Raw genomic sequence first — 23,110 nt, 5'->3', positions numbered from 1 at the left:
AACAAGAGAGAGGGAACCCTTTGTCTGGGGATTTTAACCAGGAGCTTCTTCAAACTCAATTAACTTTCAAAGATTTTGCATGCTTCTGATGGGTTCACTCCCTAGTCAATCCACTCTTTTCCAGGCTAGACTGACAGGAAAGCACCCCTGTGTCACTCCAACTTCTATAGCTTCCTGGTGAAGCTTCCCTGGTGACCATGCTTACAATATCAGACTTCCCTTTGCTTTCTTTCCTTTATTAAATTAATTAGCTAATTATGATGATAACACTTCCATTTTTTAAGGTTATCTCATTTCTTTTTATCGCTGAATAAAATGGATAAACTGAATGTACCACAGTTTATCCATTTACTTATTGAAGGACATCTTGGGTGCTTCCAATTTCTGCAATGACAAATAAAGCTATTATTAACATTGATGCACAGTTTTCTTTTTTCTGTGAATATATTTTTGCCTCATTTGGATAAATACTTAGAAGTGTAATTACTGGATAGTGTGGTAAGATTATTGTTAAAGAACTGCTGGGGTCCAACCCCAGCAGGTCCAGGGGTCCCCAAAGGTGTGGATGGAGTCAGCGAAGAGGGAAAGACTCAGAGGCAGCATTCAGTTGATCAGCATGGTTGGGTTCTCTTGCCTGGTTCTATTGCCAGGTTCTGTAGGTTCTCCAGCCAGGTTCTCCAGGTTCTCCAGCCAGGTTCTGTAGCCATGTTCCCTTGCTAGGTTCTCCAGCCAGGTTCAGTCACCAGGTTCTAGTGAGGTTCTTGCCATGTTCTATCCAGGTTCTGTAGCCAGGTTCTGTCTCTAGGTTCTTCAGCCAGGTTCTGTCTAGTTTCTCCAGCCAAGTTCTGTAGCCAGGTTCTGTCTCTAGGTTCTTCAGCCAGGTTCTCTCGCTAGATTCTGTCTCTAGGTTCTGTGGCCAGTTTCTGTCCAGGATCTTTTGCCATGTTCTCTCCCTAGGTTCTGTCTCTAGGTTCTGTCTCCAGTTTCTGATTCCAATCCTATCAATCTTTATTCCAAAGGTTAGGGCGTTTCTTATCTCCATTCCAGGGAGTAAAGATTATGTAGCTTAAGCATGATTGTTCATAGTTAAAGTGATTAATTACCCCCCTGGCACTTAGTTAAGGGGTTTTATTCCCTCCCTAACTTCAGGGGAAAATCCCTACCTGGGGAAACAACCTTTCTCAGAGAGGTGACCTTGGTTAAAACATATAGTGCCAACAAGGTGAGCAAACATATTAAGAACAGTATGCCATATATGCCAGGCACCTTGAAACAGCAAGGATGGACCGGCTCCCGGCAGAGAACAAAAACCCAATCAAGCAAATTTGGAAATCTACTTTGCTTTATTGATTCATGAAAGGGCAGCATTCCTTGTAGCGAGTACAAAGTTGCTCCTAGAAGCCATGTAATATTGAAGGCATTTTTATGTTAATCTTCACCGAGGATATGTTTTCATTGATTTTTAAAAAACATGGAAGAGAAGGGGGAGAGACAGAGAGAGAGGAACATTGATGTGAGAGAGACACATGGATTGGTTGCCTCCCACTCACACTCCAACCAGGGGCTCAAGCCTGTAACTTGGTATGTGCCTTTGCCCAGAATCAAACTCAGGACCCTTCAGTCTGCAGGTCAATGCTCTATCCACTGAGCCAAGCTGGCTAGGGTTATTGAAGGGTTTTATAGGCAGAAAGTGGGTGGGAGAAGAAAGTTATTGGCAAAAAAAAAAAAAAAAAGGATTGTTTCTGGCAAGGTTACCTTCCTTAGGGGAAAGTGGGGGGTCTCACCAGGCAGATTGCCTCTGGCTTCCTTTGGGGAATGAAGAGGGATCACAGACAGATTACCTCATTAATACTAACCAGAAAGTTCCAGACTGATTTAATAAAATACAGATGTGGAGAGGTTGAAATTGGAATTCAGTCAGGTATTATTAACTCTAGGTTCAGTGTCAGATTCTTAAGCACAAGTGACTTCATTTTGAGCCTGTGGTTTTCTCTTTAACAAGCCTAAAAAAATAAAACTCAATAAAGTCTTTTCTTACTTAAGTGTCCCTGAGAGTCTTATCAGATAAGAAAGACATAACCACAAACATTTTAGTAGCAATTACTGTAGCTTGTGGGTACTTTGAAATTTCAGAAATTTTAAATGGTTTACAAAACTTAACATCTTTGTTTAATAGCAGTAAAAGAAAATTTTTTGAATTCAGTTTTTGGCAATATCAAATTTAGTAGATAAGGTATGTTCCTGCTATCCCATTGTCGAATTAGCTTTAAAGCTAAAAACAGAGTTGTTGGGCTATAAATTATCATGTTAATAACAAATTAGACTTATCAAATATTTGAAGAATCCTGTACATTTGAAAGTAATAAACTACATGTAAAAGAGATTATAATTCATATTTTTTAGCCACAGGAATCAACAAAAAATAGTGTAGTATTACGATACTTCTAAAAAAATGGCACTGATATTTTTATAAATTCTTTTGAAAATTCTCACATTATGGCTCTATTCTTTTTGGGATTATTTACTTTGTGGGTAATTTTCCCCTTGAATTCAAGCAAGTATGAGCTGGCAGGAAGACTGCTAAATCACATTTTCCTTTTATTGTTTTGATTCCTTTCCTCCTCAGTGGGTATACTTCTCCAAGATGAAATCAATATGTAGATTCAAGTTTCCTCGCTAGCCCCTTCCTGAATTCTCTACTTAAAATTCTTGGCCAATTAAAAAACATTTTGAAAAAAATATTAATAGCAAACTTATTTTATATGTCAGCCTTGTTTCTGGTACTACATTAACCTGTTCCCCTCTCCTTTCCTCTCTGTAAAAAATCAATAAAACATATTTAAAAAAAAAAGTAGCTCTGTGGTAAAGTGTGATAGAACTTGGGCTAGTCATAAACCCTTTCCAGAAGGCATATTCTTAATCTTTAAAATGATCTAGACTTGAATTGATTTATTTATAAAAGAATAATAATCACACAGCAAATAGGCAAAAAGTGATAGGTGGAGTAGAGGAAACATGGTAATAGGTGGGTGTGTGGAGCCAGGAATTGGCGTGCAGGGGAATTTGTGGCACTCTAAGAGTCAGGCTTTACATTGACAGCTGGCAGACAGGGTGAGAAAGAGCCAAGCAAGTGGTAGAGGTGTTGCTGTAAGCCTGGAGCTCGGAAACAGGCCTAATTTCCAGACAGAAAAATAGCAAGTCTGATTCCTACATGAGAGGAAAGATAACCAGATTAAGATTCAGATATGGGGGGAAAAGTGAGAAACCTGGGATATGAGGCTTTTTGGTCATAAGAAATAGTCCCACACTTGATTTGCAAAACTGCTAAATCATAGCTAAATATTTCTAATATGATCTAATGTTTAATAAGGGCTATGCTAGGCACTTTTTATAGATGATCTCTTTTCATTCTCACAATAAGCCTATGAATTAATACTATATCCTCATTTTAAAAGAAAAGAACAGAATCCCAGTAGGCTAGGTAATTTACAGCCACTAAGTGGCTGACTTGAAATTTGAACCCAAGCTAACTAACCCAAGAACCTATTCATACAACCCTATAGAAAAAGACTGTAACAGCTAAATACTTTTAACCTTTCTGCATCACCCCTAGTTTGGTCTCAATTCTTCCCCTTTCCTTCTAATTCTTGGCAGAATTGGCCTCAGAGCATGGAGAGAAGCCACAGCTATGGCAAGTAGGAAGTTTGGGGCGTGGATTTAGGAGTATTATTATAAGACTTCTATCAGGAAGGCTTGAAAGGGACGGCCAGTTATCCGCTGTTCTTCAGCACGGCCTGCAGGTTCCATTTCTCTGGCTCAGGGAGGCCCCATAAATCTCTCTCAGACCGCCTGTCCTCCCATAGACACAAACCAGACTGCTCAGCATGGCTGCGGATGGACGCATCCGCCCTGGTGAAGAGGGAAGTGGGAGCCGGGCTGCCTGCCATCTGACGGGGGTGGTCCCCTACCTGGGGTGTGAGATTTGTGTCCCAACCCTGTTTTGCTGCCTTCTCAGGATGTTCCTGTGTTTATAAAAGTGTGTTTATTTCCAGAAGTGTTCTGGGCTGTGTAACCTTCAGCATGAATCACCAGCCCTTCTCTCGGATCCTGCAGGATCTGAGCTCTGATTACCGCCCCATGTGGGCATTGGGAGCCTCATCTTTGTTCTCCTGGGTGTTGGCAGCTTGTGCTTTGCCTCGATTACCTCCTGTCCTTCCCTTTTCAAACAACTCTCTGTTATTTCCACCCAGATCCTCCTGTGTCATTTATAGAGACTGTCTTCATCCTATAACCTCGGCCAGCCCCCAGCCATCTCCTCCACCAGGCACTGAGGCCATGCAGGACTGCGGGAGTGTGGGGCTGCCTGGCCTTGAAAAACAGGATCAGGGGTGGGGACTGAGCCTTGGCCTGGCTTTGTCAGCTGGTACGAGTTGGAGAAAGACCAGAGCTGGCTGGACCAGAGAGTGCAGAGGTGAACCAAGGAAGGCCACATAGGACCCTCTCTTCATGGATGGGGAACTGAGGCCTGTGTTTGGATGTGTGTGTTGACCATGTCTTTTATCATTTGATTCTTATACATTGCTATCTGGGCCTTCCCACCCTGGAAGGACTGCCTCTCCCAGGGCTGGTCAGTTCCCAGACGGTTGAGCACAGGAGGGTAGGTACTAGACAGCCAGGTCCCTCCCTCTGCCCAGAGCCAGCCACTGGAGTTCTTTGCACCAGCCAGTCCTGGGCCTTCCAGGGGAAACCATGGCATAGGCTCTAGTGCTTATTTCCCCTGCCTCCTGACCCACCCCAGCCTTCTCCCATGGTCCCCAAGGCCTGGCATCCCCCTCCTCCCGGGACCTGCAAATATCACCATCTTTCCAGTGCCATCATCTCCTGTCTTTTGTCTCACCACATCATCATCATCATCATCATCATCATCATCATCATCATCATCATAAACTTGCCTTTTCAAACAGTAAAAAGAAACAAACCCCATTGAATTACTACATCATGTTCTCATCTTTTTTTTCACTAGCTCCCTATAGTTCTCTGATAAGATCATGTAGTTCAATTTGAGTCAATTCTGAAAAGGGTAAGACATATCATCAGAATAATTGCAACCGACCTGATGGCTTCTGCCTCCATTTATAGAGACTGGCATGAAATTCCCATGTGAAATTGACCCCAGGAATCTTTCTTAGCACCATTTAGAAGAGGGGACTGATACTCTAGGGCGTCTAGGCCATGGTCAGCAAACTGTGGCTCGTGAGCCACTTGTGGCTCTTTGGCCCCTTGAGTGTGGCTCTTCCTAAGCCTTAGGAGTACCCTAATTAAGTTAATAACAATGTACCTACCTATATAGTTTAAGTTTAAAAAATTTGGCTCTCAAAAGAAATTTCAGTCGTTGTACTATTGATATTTGGCTCTGTTGACTAATGAGTTTGCTGACCACTGCAGTCTAGGGGTAGGTTCTGAAGATCTAAAGCAGAGGTGGAGAAGGTGTGGCCCACGGGACAATGAAGGCCCCAGAAATACTTTTGTTCTGGCTCTACCAAGGCATTCGGAGTGCATTAATTAAATGACCAAATATAGCAGGTGAATTTTTAAGCTGATAATTTTGTATGGCCCTCTAATAATGTTATAAATATTCACATGGCCCTTGGCAGAAAAAAAATGTTCTCTACCCTCTGATCTAAAGCCATGAAAATAGTTTACACCTGTGCTGGTCCATTGCAGTCATGAGTTTCTGCTCTGATCACCACTCTGTAGTCAGCTCACTTTCTACTATTTTAGTTTTGGAGAAAAAGATACTTTCCTCTACCCTCAAATTTCTCTTGGCTGGTCTAATAATTAAATAGACATGATACCAATTAATAAGATAAAATAATCAAATTTAATACATGTAAGCATGGGAACTCCATATGAGAGTCATTCATGAGAAGTTCAGGGACAGAAAGTTAAATGAGGTGTATATGTAGCATTTTGAGCTAAGGATGAGGTAAATTTCCTTGGATGTTTTAAAGGGTCATTGTAGAATGATAACAAGAGCAGATATTTAGAAACTAGAGGCCTGGTGCATGAATTCGTGTACCAGTGGGGTCCCTCACCCTGGCCTGCAGGATCTGGCTGAAACCAGCTCTCCGACAACCCCAAAGGGTCCTGGATTGCGTGAGGGTGCAGGCCAGGCCCAGGGACCCCACCGGTGCTGAGGCACCCCACCAGTGCATGATCAGGACTGGGGAGGGACTTGGGAGGTTGGCCAGCTGGGGAAGAATTACAGGAAGGCTCCAGGGTGTGTCCAGCTCGACTTGCTCAGTCCCGATTGGCCAGACCCCAGCAGCAAGCTAACCTACCGGTCGGAGCATCTGCCCCCTGGTGGTCAGTGCATGTCATAGTGGGCAGTTGAGTGGCCTTAGCATATCATTAGCATATTACACTTTGATTGGTTGAAGAGAGGACCGGACAACTGGAATACTTACCACATTAGGCTTTTATTATGTAGGATTGGAGTTTTTTTAAAAAAAGAAAAGCAATTAGAAGTTTTTCCTGCCTTGTAAGGTAGGTCACAAAAAGTTACTCCTATAATAACTCCTATTGTGGGCAAAGCTTCTAATTTAAATTCTTGAAGTAAGAGATAAAAGTTTCTTGTGAGTTTACCTTCAGCTCAAAATAATTCACATGCCAAAGTCATACATTTTGGGGATACCTGTTCTGAACCCCTACATTTTCTCCTCTGAAACTTCCTAAGAAGTTTCACATTCCAGAACTTAGGTTGATAGCTTCATAACTCATTAAACCGCTCTCATTTCAGGAGGCAGTGATGTAGGTGGGCTCCCAAAGTTAACCTATGAGTCAAATAATCAGGTATTTAAAGAGAAGCATCTCTATGGAAACCCAAGAAAATCAGTGGTCATGAATTGGAGCAGAAATCCCAATTTCTGAGTTGTGAAGGCAGCCAGTCAAGATTTCTAGATGACTGAATCAAAGTGTGAAGGCAGGCAGTGACAATCTGGTAGATTCTCCTGGGCATCAGTTTGAATGTTTCTGGTGATCTTACTGCAGCAGACACAAAGGTTGTTCCTATATAAGCTGTTGTGGTGATTTCACTGAAATCTATCTTAAGTTTTCCAATTTTAGTGTGCCTTGGGAAAAGGGCAGTTTTAGTTCTCAGTGATACCAAGTCAAAGAAAGGGTGGGAGAAAAATTAGAAATATTAGTTTGGAGAGTCATAGCCTGATATTGGAGGAAGTGAAAAGAATTTAATATCCAGTCCAGTTTACAGGTAGAAGGCAAACACCTTAAAAGACAAATGAGCAGCACTAGAATCTAATATCTGTAAAAAGTATATTATTGAAACATAATTTCTCTAAAATCATCCCCCACTTTTAGGAGATAGCCAAGTTAAGACTGATTTATTTACAAAATAAGCCTAATTTTGATAAACTTGGTTTGATTATTTGTACAAGTCAAGCAAGAATAGTAATGAACCATATAGGCTCTTTTAAGTCTGTTTTGCTACAATTTTTCATAATGAATCTTCAGATTGAACATTAACAGAACTCTTAAGGCCAGAAAAGCCAAGGCAAGGACTTGTCATCAAAAACTGTCCGCAGTATTATGGGTTTAGATGAGTTCCTCTCTTTCCGATGTCTTCCCAATACCTTGAGGTTTCTGTACCTGCCAGAAAGTGACATTCTTTACTCATCCGATCAGGCTGCTTCCTTGTCTGTCTGGTCACATTTGAATCTATGAATGTCTCCTTCAAATATGACATTCCAGTCAGAGCCTTGGCAAATAACCAGTGTCCAGTTTTGTCCTGTTACCAGGAGAACAGATTCTTATTGAATTTATGCAAGTAATAATATTTCTGTGAAAATGAGAACACTCACTGTGAGTTTCCTATTCTGGAGGAATTAAGTAGGGAGTAAAAGAAAAAAGTTTCAATTCTGTTTACAAAGGTATAATTTACCAAATTGCTCTATGTCATAACTAGGTTTAGTAAAAATAATTGTTTTCCTCCTTATATCTGGAAAAAAGAAGAATCAGGGATGTTTCAAACAAAAAGTCATAAAAATTATAATCACCCCCTCAGGTCATTCAATTTTGTGTAATTAAAATTTTTCTACTTGAATCCAGTTTTTCTAGTAGTTCTCTCAACCCTGCCTAATAATTAAGGGTGATAGAGTTGGTGACAATTCCAAGAAGTATGCAAGGCTGTCCTTCAAATCTTGTATGATTTGTTCAAGCGAAGTGGGTGCCTCAATCACTAGAGATTGTGGAAGGTATGCCCCAAGTGGGGAACACATTCACACTTAAAGATTTCAAAGACAGTACAGAAGGTTACATAATTGTTAGCAAACCTGTGGTTTTACTATTGAGGTGTTTCAGTTTTTTTAAGTAGGAAATAACCTGATTAAAACAACATAAAACTCAAACGCATTTTGATAAAACACAGTACCTTTGATTGCTAGGCAGAAAACGTTTTTACAATGTCTTGTCGGTAGCAGACCAATAGTCTAAGAAAACTTTACCCTCTATAACAGATTAAATAATATATATATATATATATATGTTTATTGATTTCAAAGAGGAAGAAAGAGAGAGAGAGATAGAAACATCAATGATGAGAGAGAATCATTGATTGGCTGCTTCCTGCATGCCCCCCAGAGGGAATCAAGCCCTCAACCCAGGCATGTGCCCTTGATTGGAATCAAACCTGGGACCCTTCAGTCCGAAGGCCGATGCTCTATCCACTGCGCCAAACCAGGTAGGACTATTAAATAATATTAACTTTAATGCACTATTGATATTAAAGCTTAATTAAAAACTTCTAATAAACTCATTCAATCTTACCCATCTTGATCACACATAAAATTTCTTTTCTCAAGTTTCCTTTTCATAAACTTTATACAACTTTATGTGTCCCTTTTAGTTTGTCTCTTGTTCTCTTAACCTATTCAGAAGTAATCAGGACAAAGTAGCTTTATTTCCTTTAATGAAAACACATCTTCATACTTCATACCTTTTTTTTAAGCCAAAATATGTTCCAGTTTGCTTATATAAACAGTTGTTTTCTCCATTTCTGTAGCTTTAACAAGTACGTTAGAATTCTTGACCTTTAAAACCTTATTTTCTAGTAAAAACTAAGAAGTAAGCAATTATGAACTGTCTGTTACTCCAGTATTTTTTTAGATTGATAAATTTCTGAACATGTTTCATTATTTCTCACAGCACAATTGTTTTAATGTAGAAGAAGACATGTTCACTAATAGACTCAAATGCCTTTAGTTTATCTATACTAATAAAAGGGTAACATGCTAATTAGACTGGGTCAACCAGACATCTTCCAGTCGTCCTGCCTGCCTTCTGGACAAAGCCATGGTGGTGGGGGTCAAGACAGAGGTGGTTAGGGACAATCAGGCCAGCAGGGGAACAAGCAGCTAGGGCATGATCAGGCTGGCGCAGGGGAGCAAGCAGTTATGGGGTGATCAGGCCAGCAGGGGAGGGCAGTTATGTGGCAATCAGGCAGGCAGGCAGAAGTGGTTAGGAGCAATCAGGCAGGCAGGTAGGCAAGTGGTTAGGAACCAGCAGTCCCAGATTGTGAGAGGGATGTTCGACTGCTGATTTAGGGCCCTGTGGGATCAGGCTTAAACCAGCAGTCGGACATCCCCTGAAGGGTTCCAGATTGAAGAGGGTGCATGCCGGGGTGAGGGACACTCCCCTTCTCTGTGCACAAATTTCATGCACTGGGCCTCTAGTCTATAATAAGAAACAAAAAAGTAGATAAATCCATTTTAAGTAATTAGTGTTTTATTATTTTATCTTATTTGAAAAAAATCTAGACATTTAATGAATTTAACTTATTCAACCTAACAAAGTTATAAGATTTCAAGTTACTAAAAAATTTAGGCAACCATTTTTAAGTACATATATTATTACTGCTAAAGAGTTCACCTAAAAATTAACTTTTTATATTACTTACATTCATTTAATTTACTTGTTCTTGACATTATGTTTAGATTACTTATGAAAATTTTATCATATCAAGTTGTTTTTCTTGCTGACAAGTTTGCAACAACATAACATGCATTTATTTAACTAATAAACCCAAGTAGAGTAAAAGTATTATAGTTAATTCTAATAATGCTAAAAACATGCCCATTTAACCAAACCAAACTCAAGCTTCAATGCCAAATATTTTCCCAGACCACATAATTCTGAAAAGAATTTAGGTTACTTTCTGTTATATTTTTGAGCATTCTTATATAAGTGCTTGTTTAAGCCAACTAAATGGAGGTTTTTTAAATAAATTGACAATGCAACTTGTAGATAGAAAATAACACACAATACACATGAACATATAGAGAGACTCAAAGACCTCCTAGCTTTCACCTTAAAATCATTGCCACAAGATGGGTACGATAAAATAAAAGAACAGTTTGATCAAAGCTGTGTTTCTGGCAAATGGAATAAATTAAAATTTTTCTTTAGGTGGCTAAAGATTTTCTTATTAGTATTTGCCGAGTAAACAATTAAGATTAATATTTGTCCTTAGAAAATTTTTATTTTCAGAAAAATGTTTGCTTTCAGAAAAACACCCCTTCGTTTCCTATTTTTTTTTTTCCTTTAGTCTTAGGAACTGGGGATGATAAAGACAAATGGGCTTTGAACTACTTCTTGAGCTGCATTTCTGGTTTCACAAAGATTTTTAATATAAGAACAATTACTCTTGCCCAGCCAGTGTCGCTCAGTGGTTGAGCATTGACTCATGAACCAAGAGGTCATTGGTTGATTCCCAGTCAGAGTACATGCCCAGTGTACAGGAGGCAGCCAATTGATGTTGATGATTCTCTCTCATTGATGTTTTTCTGTCTCTCCGTCTCCTTTTCACTTTCCCTAAAAAACAATAAAAAGAAAACAAACAAACAAACAAAATAACAATTGCTCCCAACTTAAGTGCCATTAACCTATCTAACTACATCTTTCTAATTTGTGTATTTTTTCTAGATATACAGTTCTTTTGTTGTTGTTTTGTTTTAGATATATTTTTATTTATTTCAGAGAGGAAGGGAGAGGTAGAGAGAGATAGAAACATCAATGATGAGAATCAATGATTAGCTGCCTCCTGCATGCCCCCTACTCAGGAACCAGCCATAACCCGGGCATATGCCCTTGACTGGAATCGAACCTGGGACCCTTCAGTTTACAGGCTGACCCTCTATCCACTAAGCCAAACCAGGTAGTTCTCTAGGTATACAGTTTTATTTTAGCTTGGGGAGGAGGCTCAAAATAAAAAATCTTATCATGGCCCTGACCAGTTTGGCTCAGTGGATAGAGCATTGGCCTCCGGACTGAAAGATCCCAGGTTTGATTCTGGTCAAGGGCATATACCTTGGTTGCGGGCACATCCCCAATGGGAGGTGATCGATGTTTCTCTCTCATTGATGTTTCTGACTCTCTATCCCTCTCCCTTCCTCTCTGTAGAAAATCAATAAAACATATTTTAAAATAAAATAAAATAAATAAAATAAAATAAATAAAAAATAAAAACAATCTATCATGTTCTGAATCTCAGCTTCCAAATTTGGCCAAATTTCAGATCATTGGGTTATTAAATCCCTTCAAATATCTTACCAAGTTTCAGCTGGACAAGCAGTAGTGTATTTGACAGTACTAAACAATTTCACAGTGTAAAGGTCATGACCTTCCAGAGTTATTCCCTCTGATAGCCAAAAGAAAGAACTGACAGAGAAGTGTTCATAGCAGACATAATAATATCTAATCCCATAAAACATTCAGGTAAAGTTGGCATAACTTCTTTACAAAAAGCTTGTTTAAATATTTCAATTTATAATTTTATCAATCCTTACATTTCTTTATCTTTTAAAAAATCTAGCTGCAACCTGAATCAGGGCTTCACAAATGGATTTTGTACTACTGTTCACAGAATGTCTGTATCAAGGAATCCTGAAAATTTTGTTCTTTTCTATCTCCTGACAATTTTACCCAATTTTATGTAAAAAGGTTCTGGGCCCCAGTAAGAAGTCAAGCCAAAAGAAAGTAGACGGTTATTAGGTCCTATTCTCAATCTTAAACCTGATTTCACTTTAATCAGCCTGACTGCTTCCCCTGAAATTGATGGGAAGGTTTTCCTTTTTTGTGTTTTTTTTTTTCCTCCCAAACTGGGACAACTAGAACTTACTTTTGTGGGGCCCTTTGGTGTTGTGGGGATCAGTAGGGTTCTTTTTTTTTTTTTCCCATTTAGCCTTTGGTAATGCTATAGTAAAGCCTTGGTGTTAACACCATCAATGTTCATTTTACTTATCTAAATTATTAATAATCATCTAAAGATTTCCATCCTGCTGGTATGATTCCTGTGACTCTCCTGCCTTCTCTTCAGTTCACCCTTATCAATATTTAAAAATATGTATCCCATCCTGTTTATGTGATTTGGAAGCCCTTGATTTTTCAGTGAACTTAAAGTGACCTAATCTAATTGTCGCATTCCTCATCACAGACATTGTAATTTTAGGTTATAATTTCCTTGAGGGCTGGCCGCAGTTTGGTAAAACCCTAGCTATAAATGGAGTATAGCCCACATTCTGTCTGGTCATATTTTGGAGCTTCCAACCTGATAGTTACCAAGTCAAGTTGTTAAAACATACAATTTTTAGGCTGTCTTTTAGTAAGATTTTGCCATTCTTTGTTTTGTTTTGTTTTTTTCTTTTTAAGTGCAGGACAATTGTGCTTGGAGTATCCTGATTTTTTACAATATCTGCAAATGTCTGAATGCAAAGAAAATGGAATCAGAGGAGACTTTGATTTTTATTCTAATTTCTGTTTTTTCTCTCTTATTAAGGGAATCTTATTGACTAGTCATTATGACAATGGGAGAGCTCCCTAAGGAAAATTATTTTTTAATTCAAAAGTTATATCAAAAACAGAGATAAAGAATGAAAAGGATCCATAATCTGACCTTGATGATTAGTATCTTAATAGCTACTCAAAGCAATAAGCCTTTTATGGCTTAACCAAGAAAGCAAGAAAATAGTCTGATAAAGCAAAGAGTTTTTGTTGCACAGGTGGTAAGGATGGTGTAACTCTGGTCTCCCACAAAAATGTGGGTCACCTCCAGCCACCAGCCCACTAATTCGTGGCACAGGGCAGGCAGTACTGGAATGGAATTTTCCCAGTACGACCAAGTAACAAAAGGTTAAAACTACAAAGACCCTTTATGGGCTGAGGTCCTGTATGATAAACTTCCCTAAAAGTTGGCGTGATTGAACAAAGAAGACCAATACGCTTTTTATGGCTTAGCCAAGGCTTGGAACTAACCTATTCAACTGGCCACCAGATGCATACCTGTAAGTGCATCTTCTAAATGGTGGAGACCAGAGAAAATATTCTCTCTGGTCATAATGACCAAGCTCTCAGGCCATATAACAAGATGAAAGGAGAGACACCGGACAGAGATAGAGAATAACAGAATTAACAAAACCATGAATATGTATACCAAAATAACTAAGTCTCACTAAGTCCAAGAAACTAGTTTCACAAATATTTTCTCCTGATAATCTAAAATTAGAAAATTTTAAAAAGGGTTCTCACCATTCTGCTTTCACTAAACTCATGAGGAAGAGATCTGGCTGTCCAACTTAGAAAGAAGCCTTATCTTTGCCAGCATACTAGAGGTCCCAGGATCTTTTTACGGCAGCGCCCAGCCAATGAAGTATCCTGCTCAAAGTACCAACTGTGAGGGAGAAAGAAATTTTCCTTTACCCTCAAGGTTCCTTTGTCTGGTCTAATAATCAAACAGACATGAGACAGATAGATGAGACAAAACAACCAAATTTAATATGTGCATAGTATGCATTGGAACCTTATGTACATGTGAAAGTCAGAAACCTTGCATACATGACAGGTCAAGGGGCAGAAAGTTAAGATGAGGTATGTATGGCATTCAAAGCCAAAAATGAAGTCTTTCGTTGGACCTTAAAGGGTCATTGCTGTATGATAAGAAGAGCAGATGCTTAGAAATTAGTCATCTGCCCTGCCCAGCAGAAAGGTCATAAAAAGTTATTATGCACAAAGCCTCTAATTTAAATTCTGTACAAAAAAATAAAAGTCTCTCATCAGTCTGCTGAACTCAATAAACCTCAGCTCAAAGTAATGTACATGCTACAGTGACACATTTTGGAGAGATCTGCCCTGACCCCCATACAGCCACACCTAGGGAAGGAGTTCATCTTGAATCTTAATTTATTCCTCCAATTTTCAAATTTCAGGTACAGTTTGTAGTCTATACTTTACAACAGTCAGGAACAAAGATAAAGAATGAAAACTATTGGTAGATTTATGATTTGTTTATAACTGTGAATGAAAAAAAAGGGTTCTATGGAAAGTAACCTCACAGGGTAATCTGATCATAAATTTCTAACTGCGTAGGTAATGGTGAGTAGTCATGCTCCAGGCATAGAAGTTTTTTATTAACAGGTTTATCTTTGCTAGAAGCAAGCCCTGTCCATTGATTCTGTTGATAAAGACTAACTGGAACTTTAAGGAAATATAATCCATCAGAAGGGTTATGGGAGAAACTAGGTCTTCTGGACATTCTCACCGTAAGTGCAAGAACCCTACATGTGAGAATTCCTCAGGAAGAAATGTATGTTTATAATAAAGGTCTGTGGTTCTAACTTCCCCTTTCCTGATCTTCCCCTTTTCTATTATAAATACTCATCCATGCTGGCACCAGGCAGAGTGTGCATGAGGCTTGCTGCATCTGCATGCACTGAGTCGCAATCCTTTCTATTTCCCCAAAAAAACCCTTTTTGGTGATGAAATACCTAGTCTACATTATTTTTCAGTTGACATTGTGGGGGATGATCCAAGATTCCAAGAGGAGAACAATCTGATGGCTTCAGGGTAGGTGAGCAACCAGGTGCCGGCACTCACATAGAGTCGTTTTGGCTCACTGCTTGGCTTTTGATTTAGAAGCTGATGGTGAGTCTTCTGGAATTGAGCTTCTGCCTTTTGCGTTCTGAAGCTCTCTGGGCTTTATTAAGGAATCATTTAGAATTTTTTTGTTCAAACTTGTTGTTAAGCGGTCTTGCTTGTTTGTCTTGTCTATAAGTACTTGATTTTGCAAGTTGGCTTGATTTCTTTGGAAACAGGTTGTCTTTCAAGACTAAGCTGGCTTTTGCCTACAGATCCCTTTGGGAACAGAGCTTATTTCTACCAAAATTAGTCAATTTGGCCCAGTATTAGACTGTGTTGTCTCACTGAGAAAAGTTCCACTTAGCACTCAGCTCAGCCTATAACTGGCCTCTCCAAGAGTGGTTATTTTCCTAGAGCAGGCTGTTAGCCTCAGACCTAGTCATCTGTGATTAGATTGTTCTAGAGTGAGAGGCTGGCTGACTAGTATCTGACCTGTAGGTTGCTCAAACTTTGTAAATACTCTTGGGTTTTGGCTCTAGGGAAAAGCCACTAAAACAATGGGATCTCAGCTATCTAAATATTTAAAGAGCATCCCTCCTTCACCAGGGACTCCAGCCAAGTACTCAGTTAAAAGCCACGGGTAATTTTTATGTGCATATTTAACTAAATGGATTGGTCTCACTGAAAGTAATTCAGAAAATCAGTGGCCACTCTAGGAACCTTTGAGATTCCCAAACTTAATTTTCCTAAAACAGAATTGGACAATGATAGCACTAAAATTGGTAAAACTGAATGGAAAACCTATTTTGAATGGTATTCTGAGGCTTCCAACTTGTATAAGAATCTGAAGTTGCCTTTTAAAAAACAAAGTCTTAAAATTAACAGAGGCTACTAAAAATTTAAAAGGAGATAAAATGGCCTCTGAAACCACATGTTTTCTCTCTGCAGTGTCCTCTTGGCCTTTGCCCTCTATTCCATTGTCTGGGGATCAGTCTTCAGATCTGCCCTATTCTGCTATAAATTCTTTACCTCAGGATTCTTCTCTAGTTGCACAAATACTTCCTCCTCAGTTCCTTTGCCTCAAGCTCCAGCTCTGATCTCGCCCACAACACCACATGTTTTACCTTTGGTTTGACTTTCAGGCCATTTTCCCTTGAATCTGAAGCAGGAAAGTTGGAATAAGAAACAAAAGCTTTAAGCTCTAACCATCCCGTTTTCTGTCTTGGCTGGAACAACACAGATGTGACCTTCCCTGACCACCTGTTCCTCCCCAATTTCCTATAATTGAAAGGATCCAAAACAATTCACTATCTGGAAAGGAGAGACAAAGACACATACATCAGCAGTCACATCACCGGCGTCAAAGGCTGAGAAGTACCTTATTTCCCCCTTCCTTCCCCACTTTTAATAAAAACCTTCCACTTAGATCCCATAGGGGCATCTCATTCTCAAGGTCACCTGCTCTCATTTCTTGAATGCATCCTATCGCTCTAATAAATTGACTGTGGTTTGCTCAATTTTTCTGCCCTGCTTTTGAATTCTTTCATGTTCCATGACAAAAACCTGGACCAAGTTGAAGCTTCCTGTGGCCTCCCAAGGTGCCACCCACCATCAGCTTTTGAACAACATAGCTATTCCTTGACACCCTATTGTTTTTAAGCCTCACATGCTGCTGACATCTATACCACTGGAAGTAAATTCTTTATGGTAATTGGTATGTGTTGTCCCTCTTTAGTATCCCAGTTAATAATGCTAGCCAATACCATTTTATCTTCACTTGGGAAGGAAAATAATTTACCTAGACAGGAATGTCTCAAGGTTTTATCAAAATATATTTTTTTTTTATTTCTCACAAATTCTGAAGACTGATTTGGATGATATAATTTTTTTTCCAAAGGCTCCACCTTATTGCAATATACTTATTTTATTATTACTAACCCTCACCCAAGGAAATTTTTCCATTAATTTTTAGGGAGCGTGGAAGAGATAGGGAAAGACAGAGGAAACATCAATGTGAGAGAAACACATCAATTGGTTACCTCCTGCATGAGCCCCAACCAGGGCCCAGGCTGGAGAGAGCCTGCAATCAAGGTATGTGCCCTTGACCATGATAGAACCCAGGACCCACTGGTCCACAGGCTGACACTCTATCCATTGAGCCAAAACCAGCTAGGGAATGATTTAATTTTTTTCTCTTCTTCTCATGTTTCCTCACAGAAATATAGCTCCCATCTGTTGGAAATTTTGACCTTAAAGAGACATAAGGTCTCCAAAGAAAAATTACAATTTGTACAAACTCAGGTTTCACATTTGGGACATTAATATTGGAATAATGACTAAACCCGGATCCAGATGGGCTTCATGGTATTCTAAGTTTCCCAAAGCCCTAAACTATATGTCAACTGCAAGGTTTTCCTGGGCTAGTTTGCTATTGCCAAAATTGCATCTCAGATTTCTCTCTTAAGACAAAATCTCATGTTTTACTAAAGAATGACAGTCCTGATACAATTTTATGGGAAGAACAGGATGAAATATCCTTTCAAGCCTCAAAGGACAGTTTAATAAAACTACCAGCTCTTATGCATCCTGACTATCAGCTTCCTTTTTTTCTTTTTGTTCATGAAAAGAAAGGGAAAGCCCTGGAGTACTCACTGAAAAACATGGGGATCACCACAGACGCCTTAAAATACTATAATCAGTCATTAAACCCAGTGACTTGAGATATCTTCCTTAGAGCAGTGACTTTCAAACTTTCTCATCTCATGGCACACATTTACTAGTTCCTAAAATTCTGCAGCACACCAAACAATATATTATATTTTTTGCTGCACTAACAACAAAAAAAAGGTATAATTTTGAATTGTTTATACCAGAAAGCTCTTGTTATGTTGCTGTTGTTACTTTTTTATTTGGCAATATAAGGGAAAAGAGGTCAGTGCCCTTAACTAAATAGACAGGTCTTGTATGTTTTAAAAATTCTTGCAGCACATGAGTGTACCTCTTACAGTACACCATTGCCCTGGCACACCAGTTGAAAACCGCTGCTTGAGAGCCATTGCTACTCCTGTCCAGTTTATTAAGGTCACAGAGAAAATTGGTATTGGATCTCATCTAACTATCTTTGTACCTCATATAGTAGAAGCTCTCCTAAATTCTCATCACACCTAGCATTTTCAGTTAGTTGCCTTATTTTGCTATGAAATTCTTCCATTAGACACTTCCTACTTAAATATTTCACATTACAGTAACCTTAATCTGGCCATTCTTCCTTCTTCTGAAACTGATAAAGCACCTCATAACTGCCTGACACTGATGGATCACATTTTGCAGGAGATTCCTCTAGGTAAAGCTGATTTCTCATGGTTTACTGATGGTTCATCCTTAAAAAATAAATATTGTAAGTACTGTGCTGATGATGCCATTGTAACCCCCTTTGAAGTGCTCAAGGCAGCATCTTTTCCATTGGCCACTTCAGGACAGCAGGCTACATTGTATGCCCTAACTCGGGTTTGCATTTAGCAAAGGTTAAAACTATCAACATTTATACTGACAGTACATATAACTTTGGAGTAGTTCATGACTTTGGAATGTTATGGAATCAATGTGTGTGTTGTTTTTTGTTTTTTAATCTCCAATGGAGATAAAATTAAAAATGCTCAATATATTCAGGAGTTTTGGGATGTTATACTTTTACCTGATGCATTAGCTATTATTAAGATTCTAGGACATTCAAAACTTGACTTCCTAAAAGCTAAAGGAAATCATCTTGATGACATTTCTGCTAAGAGTGTTGCCTTTAAAGGCATTTGCTGCCGTCAATACTCTGTCATGTTCCACAGGTGTTTACTAACCTTAGGTTGCTAAACTCCAGGGAATAGATTCTTGGATGTATCACACCTAAAGAAGATACCAAACCCTGACTGGAACTGTCTGCATTCAGAATGTTGGCTTAAATTCCATTCCTGGGAGATCCTGAAACTACAATTAAGTTTGGTGTTAAGTTTTGGTGGGGCTTAACAAATGTGATTCCACTGAGGGCCTGTTGTTTCTTTTTAACACTATAACAGACTAAAAAGTGAAAGTTCAGGGCTGATATTTGCAGAGAATTGGGCAACAGCAATTAATCCAATACCTAGAGCTAAGAACATGAAAATATCAAAGTCAGATTAATGGTTTAAAGGAACATTGAAACAGGCAGTGTTATAGAAAATCTCCCTTCTAGATTGTAATATTGTCATCCCAAAAAAACAAAGACAAATCTAGAGTTAGTAAGAAAGGACTTTATTGAAAATTATTAGAAATAATTATTTGTAAAATGGCAGATGAGGGTGGAAAATAGGGGTAGTGCAATAGAAAGAACAGTCTGATCATAAGAGCACTAAGTATCTTAAGAGTTAAACAAGACAAATACTGCATGATCTTACAAACGTAAAATCTAAAAAAGTCAGACATGTAGAAGCAGAGAATGGGCTGTAGGGTAAGGAACAGGGGGAGTTGTTAGTCAAAGGGTACAAACTTTTCCTTATAAATAAATTACGGGGATCTAATGTACAGCATGGTGACTATAGTTAATAATACTATATTATATATTTAAAATTTGTTAATAGAGTATATCTTTAGTGCTCCTATCACAAAAACAACAAAAGGTACCTTTTTGATAGCAATTTTTTATTAGCTTGATTGTGGTAATCATTTCACAATAAATACTTTTATCAATTTATCACATTGTACACCATATATATATATATATATGTATATATATATATATACACAATTTTTATTTGTCATTTATATTTCAACTAGGGGCTCGGTGCACGAAATTCGTGCACTGGGTGTGTGTGGGGGGGGAGTGTCCCTCAGCCCAGCCTGCCCCCTCTCACATACTGGGAGCCCTCAGGCGTTTACCCCAGCCCAGGCCTGATGCAGAACCAGTGATGGGGGGAAATGAGGGTCCCCTACTGGGCGGGAGAGCGGGTTGGGGGCGAGTCGCCCTGCCGGCCCACGTGATCAGGTCCCGGGCGACCACCGGCACTCACGCCCCCAACCCGCTCTCCTGGGTTGGCGGCGTGAGTGCGGGTGGACGCTGCAGCCACCCGGCCCCACGTAATTGGGTCCCGGGCGACCGCCGCAGCCGCCCCGCCAGCTCGCGTCCGGGTTTGCCGGCCGGATCGGGTCCTGGGCGACCGCTGGCACTCACGTCCCCTACCCGCTCTCTGATGGCACTGTACCATCCTGCCTGCAATATGCAAATTAGCCGCCATCTTTTTTGGCGGTTAACTGCCATCTTAGTTGGCAGTTAATTTGCATATCTCACTGATTAGCCAATGAAAAAGGTATCGGTCGTACGCCAATTACCATTTTTCTCTTTTATTAGTATAGGATAAAGCTAGTATTAGAGGGGGAAGTTAGGCAAGAGTGTTTTTGTTGTTTTTTTTCTTACTAAGAAGTCAATAAGGTTACAAAGAACCTTATTGGAGAAGTGAGCTAAAAGAGTGACATCTATCTATCCTATCTAATAAAAAGAGAAACATGGTAATTAGCGAACAACCGCTACCCTTCCCATTGGCTAATCAGGGCGATATGCAAATTAACTGCCAGCCAAGATGGCGGCTAATTTGCATACATAGGCGCAATGATGGGAGGCAAAAGGGGAAAGACGGAAAAATGGTGGCAGGCAAGAGCTGGGGGGCGGGCAAAGGCCAGTGATCGCCATCAGAAAGCCCAGCAGGCCAAGTGACACCCCTGCCCTCTGCAGGGGTACCCGGTGATCACCATGGTGATGGGAGGAAGAGAGAGCCAGGGTGTAGGACCACCGGGGCCAGGGGTGCCGACTGGTCTGCAGCCCCCTGATCTGTGATGGCGAAAGGAGGTGTGGGGCCCCAGGCACAGCGGCACCCCGGCACAGGGTGCCCCAGTGCCTGCAGTCCCCTGATCTGTGATCTTGAAGGGAGGAGCTGGGCAGCAGGCACGGCAGCATCCTGGGCACCGGGTGCAGGCCCAGGGTGCAGCCTGCCTCCTGCCATTGCAGCCCCCGGATCTGCAATGGAGAAGGGAGGGGTGGAGCAGCAGGCATGGCAGCATCCAGGGCACCGGGTGCAGGCCCAGGGTGCAGGCGTGCAGGACATTTTTAGAGTGGAAGGGAGGGAGGAAGACAGAAACTAATATCAGAGACATCAAATGGTTGTCTCTTGCTGAATCCCCGACCAGGGCCCTGGATTAAGCTGGCAACCCAGGTATATGCCTTCGATTGGAATCCAACCTGGTACCCTTCAGTCTGCCTGCAGAAGCACTATCCACTAAACCAAACCAGCATCCGGTGCAGCCGTGCCTGTGGCCTCTGGATATGTGATCATGAAGGGCGGGGAGGGGCAGCAGGCATGGCAGCATCCAGGGCACCGGGTGCAGGCCCAGGGTGCAGGCGTGCCTGCAGCCCTCTGATCTGCTATCGTGAAAGGAGGGGCGGGGCCACAGGCATGGCGGCACCCAGGGCACTGGGTGCTGAGGTGCCTGTGGTCCCCTGATCTGAGATCGGGAAGTGAGGAGCAGGGTCACAGCCAGGGGAGATCGGGGCTGGTGGGGCCACCGCAGAGGTCAGCCAGCACTAAGCCCCTAACCGGCTCTTCCTGGGAGTCTGGATCCGAGGGCGCTCTCCCTGGGAACCTGGAAATCCATCTCCCAGCGCAACTGCGCAGAAACCAAGCCTGGTGAGCCATGGAGAGGGCGACCTACCTGGAGGCCACGCAGCTTTTATAGTTGAAGTCGCCCTGGATGGAGGACTGGGGGTAGCAGGGATCAGAGTCGGCCAAGTCAGCCATGGAACCCCAGGTCCCCGCCGAATGACTAGAGCACATGGACTTCAATGGTCCTCGGTCACTTGCTGAGCAGCAGTCAGCCTGGACCAGGAATCAAACCCAAAACCTGACAGAATGGAACCCAAACTTTTGCTGTGGCAGAGGAGCTCTGACCCACAGCAAGGGCCAGGGCACACCAGAGGGATTTTGTTGAGGGGCCCTGACAGGCAGCACCCTGAGCAGTGGGTTAGAACTGCCTCCTGATACAGCAAAGTTGCAGGTTGGATCCCTGGTCAGGGCACAGACAAGAAGCAATCAAAGAGAGCATAGTAAGTGGAACAACACACTGATGTTTCTCTCGCTCCCTTCCTCTCTCTAAAATAATCAATCAGTAAAAATGAAAATAAAAAATAAACCCTCTGGCCCAAACCAGTTTGGCTCAGTGGATAGAGCATAGGCCTGTGGACTGAGGGGTCCCGGGTTCAATTCTGGTCAAGGGCATATACCTTTGTTGCGGGTACATCCCCAGTAGGGGATGTTTCTCTCTCATCGATGTTTCTCACTCTCTATCCCTCTACCTTCCTCTCTGTAAAAATCAATAAAATATATTTAAAAAAAATAAAAATAAACCCTCTGGCTTGCAGAGTTGCTAAAACAGAAAGCAAAGTCTCATCCCTTCCCGTTCATTCAACAAATACTTCATATGCTCCTTCAATAATCACACTGGGAATGGGTGTTTGTTTGTTTGTTTGTTTTGGTTAATCCTCACCTGAGGACATTTTTAGAGTGGAAGGGAGGGAGGAAGACAGAAACTAATATGAGAGACATCAAATGGTTGTCTCTTGCTGAATCCCCGACCAGGGCCCTGGATTAAGCCAGCAACCCAGGTATATGCCTTCGATTGGAATCCAACCTGGTACCCTTCAGTCTGCCTGCAGAAGCACTATCCACTGAACCAAACCAGCATTTTTTTTTTCTTTTTAAGTCCTCCTCTAAGGATATGTTCTTTTCATTGATTCTAGAGAGAGAGGAAGGGAGAGGGAAAAAGAAAGAAAAACATTGATCAGTTGTCCAAGCAACCCACAACTTGTGTATGTGCCCTCACCTGGAATTGAACTCATGACCCTTTGGTGTGAGGGAGGACACTCTAACTACTGATCCACACCAACCAGGGCCTGGAGGTACAATGAGTTCCCTCGGGGGGAGTGCTGCTCATCCAGAAGCCGGGCTCATGGCTGGTGAGTGCCGCGGAGGTGGCAGGAACCTCCGCGGCAGCACTGAGGAGCAGCGAGCCGAGTGGTAGGGAGCAGCAAGCAAGCGGGCTGTAAGGAGCAAGGGGTCCCAGACTGTGAGAGGGCACAGGCCTGGCTGAGGGATTCCCCCCACCCCCAGTGCAC

The sequence above is a fragment of the Myotis daubentonii genome, chromosome 1 (genome assembly GCF_963259705.1).
Source record: "Myotis daubentonii chromosome 1, mMyoDau2.1, whole genome shotgun sequence".
Taxonomy (NCBI): Eukaryota; Metazoa; Chordata; class Mammalia; order Chiroptera; family Vespertilionidae; genus Myotis; species Myotis daubentonii.
This window is presented reverse-complemented; position numbering follows the sequence as displayed.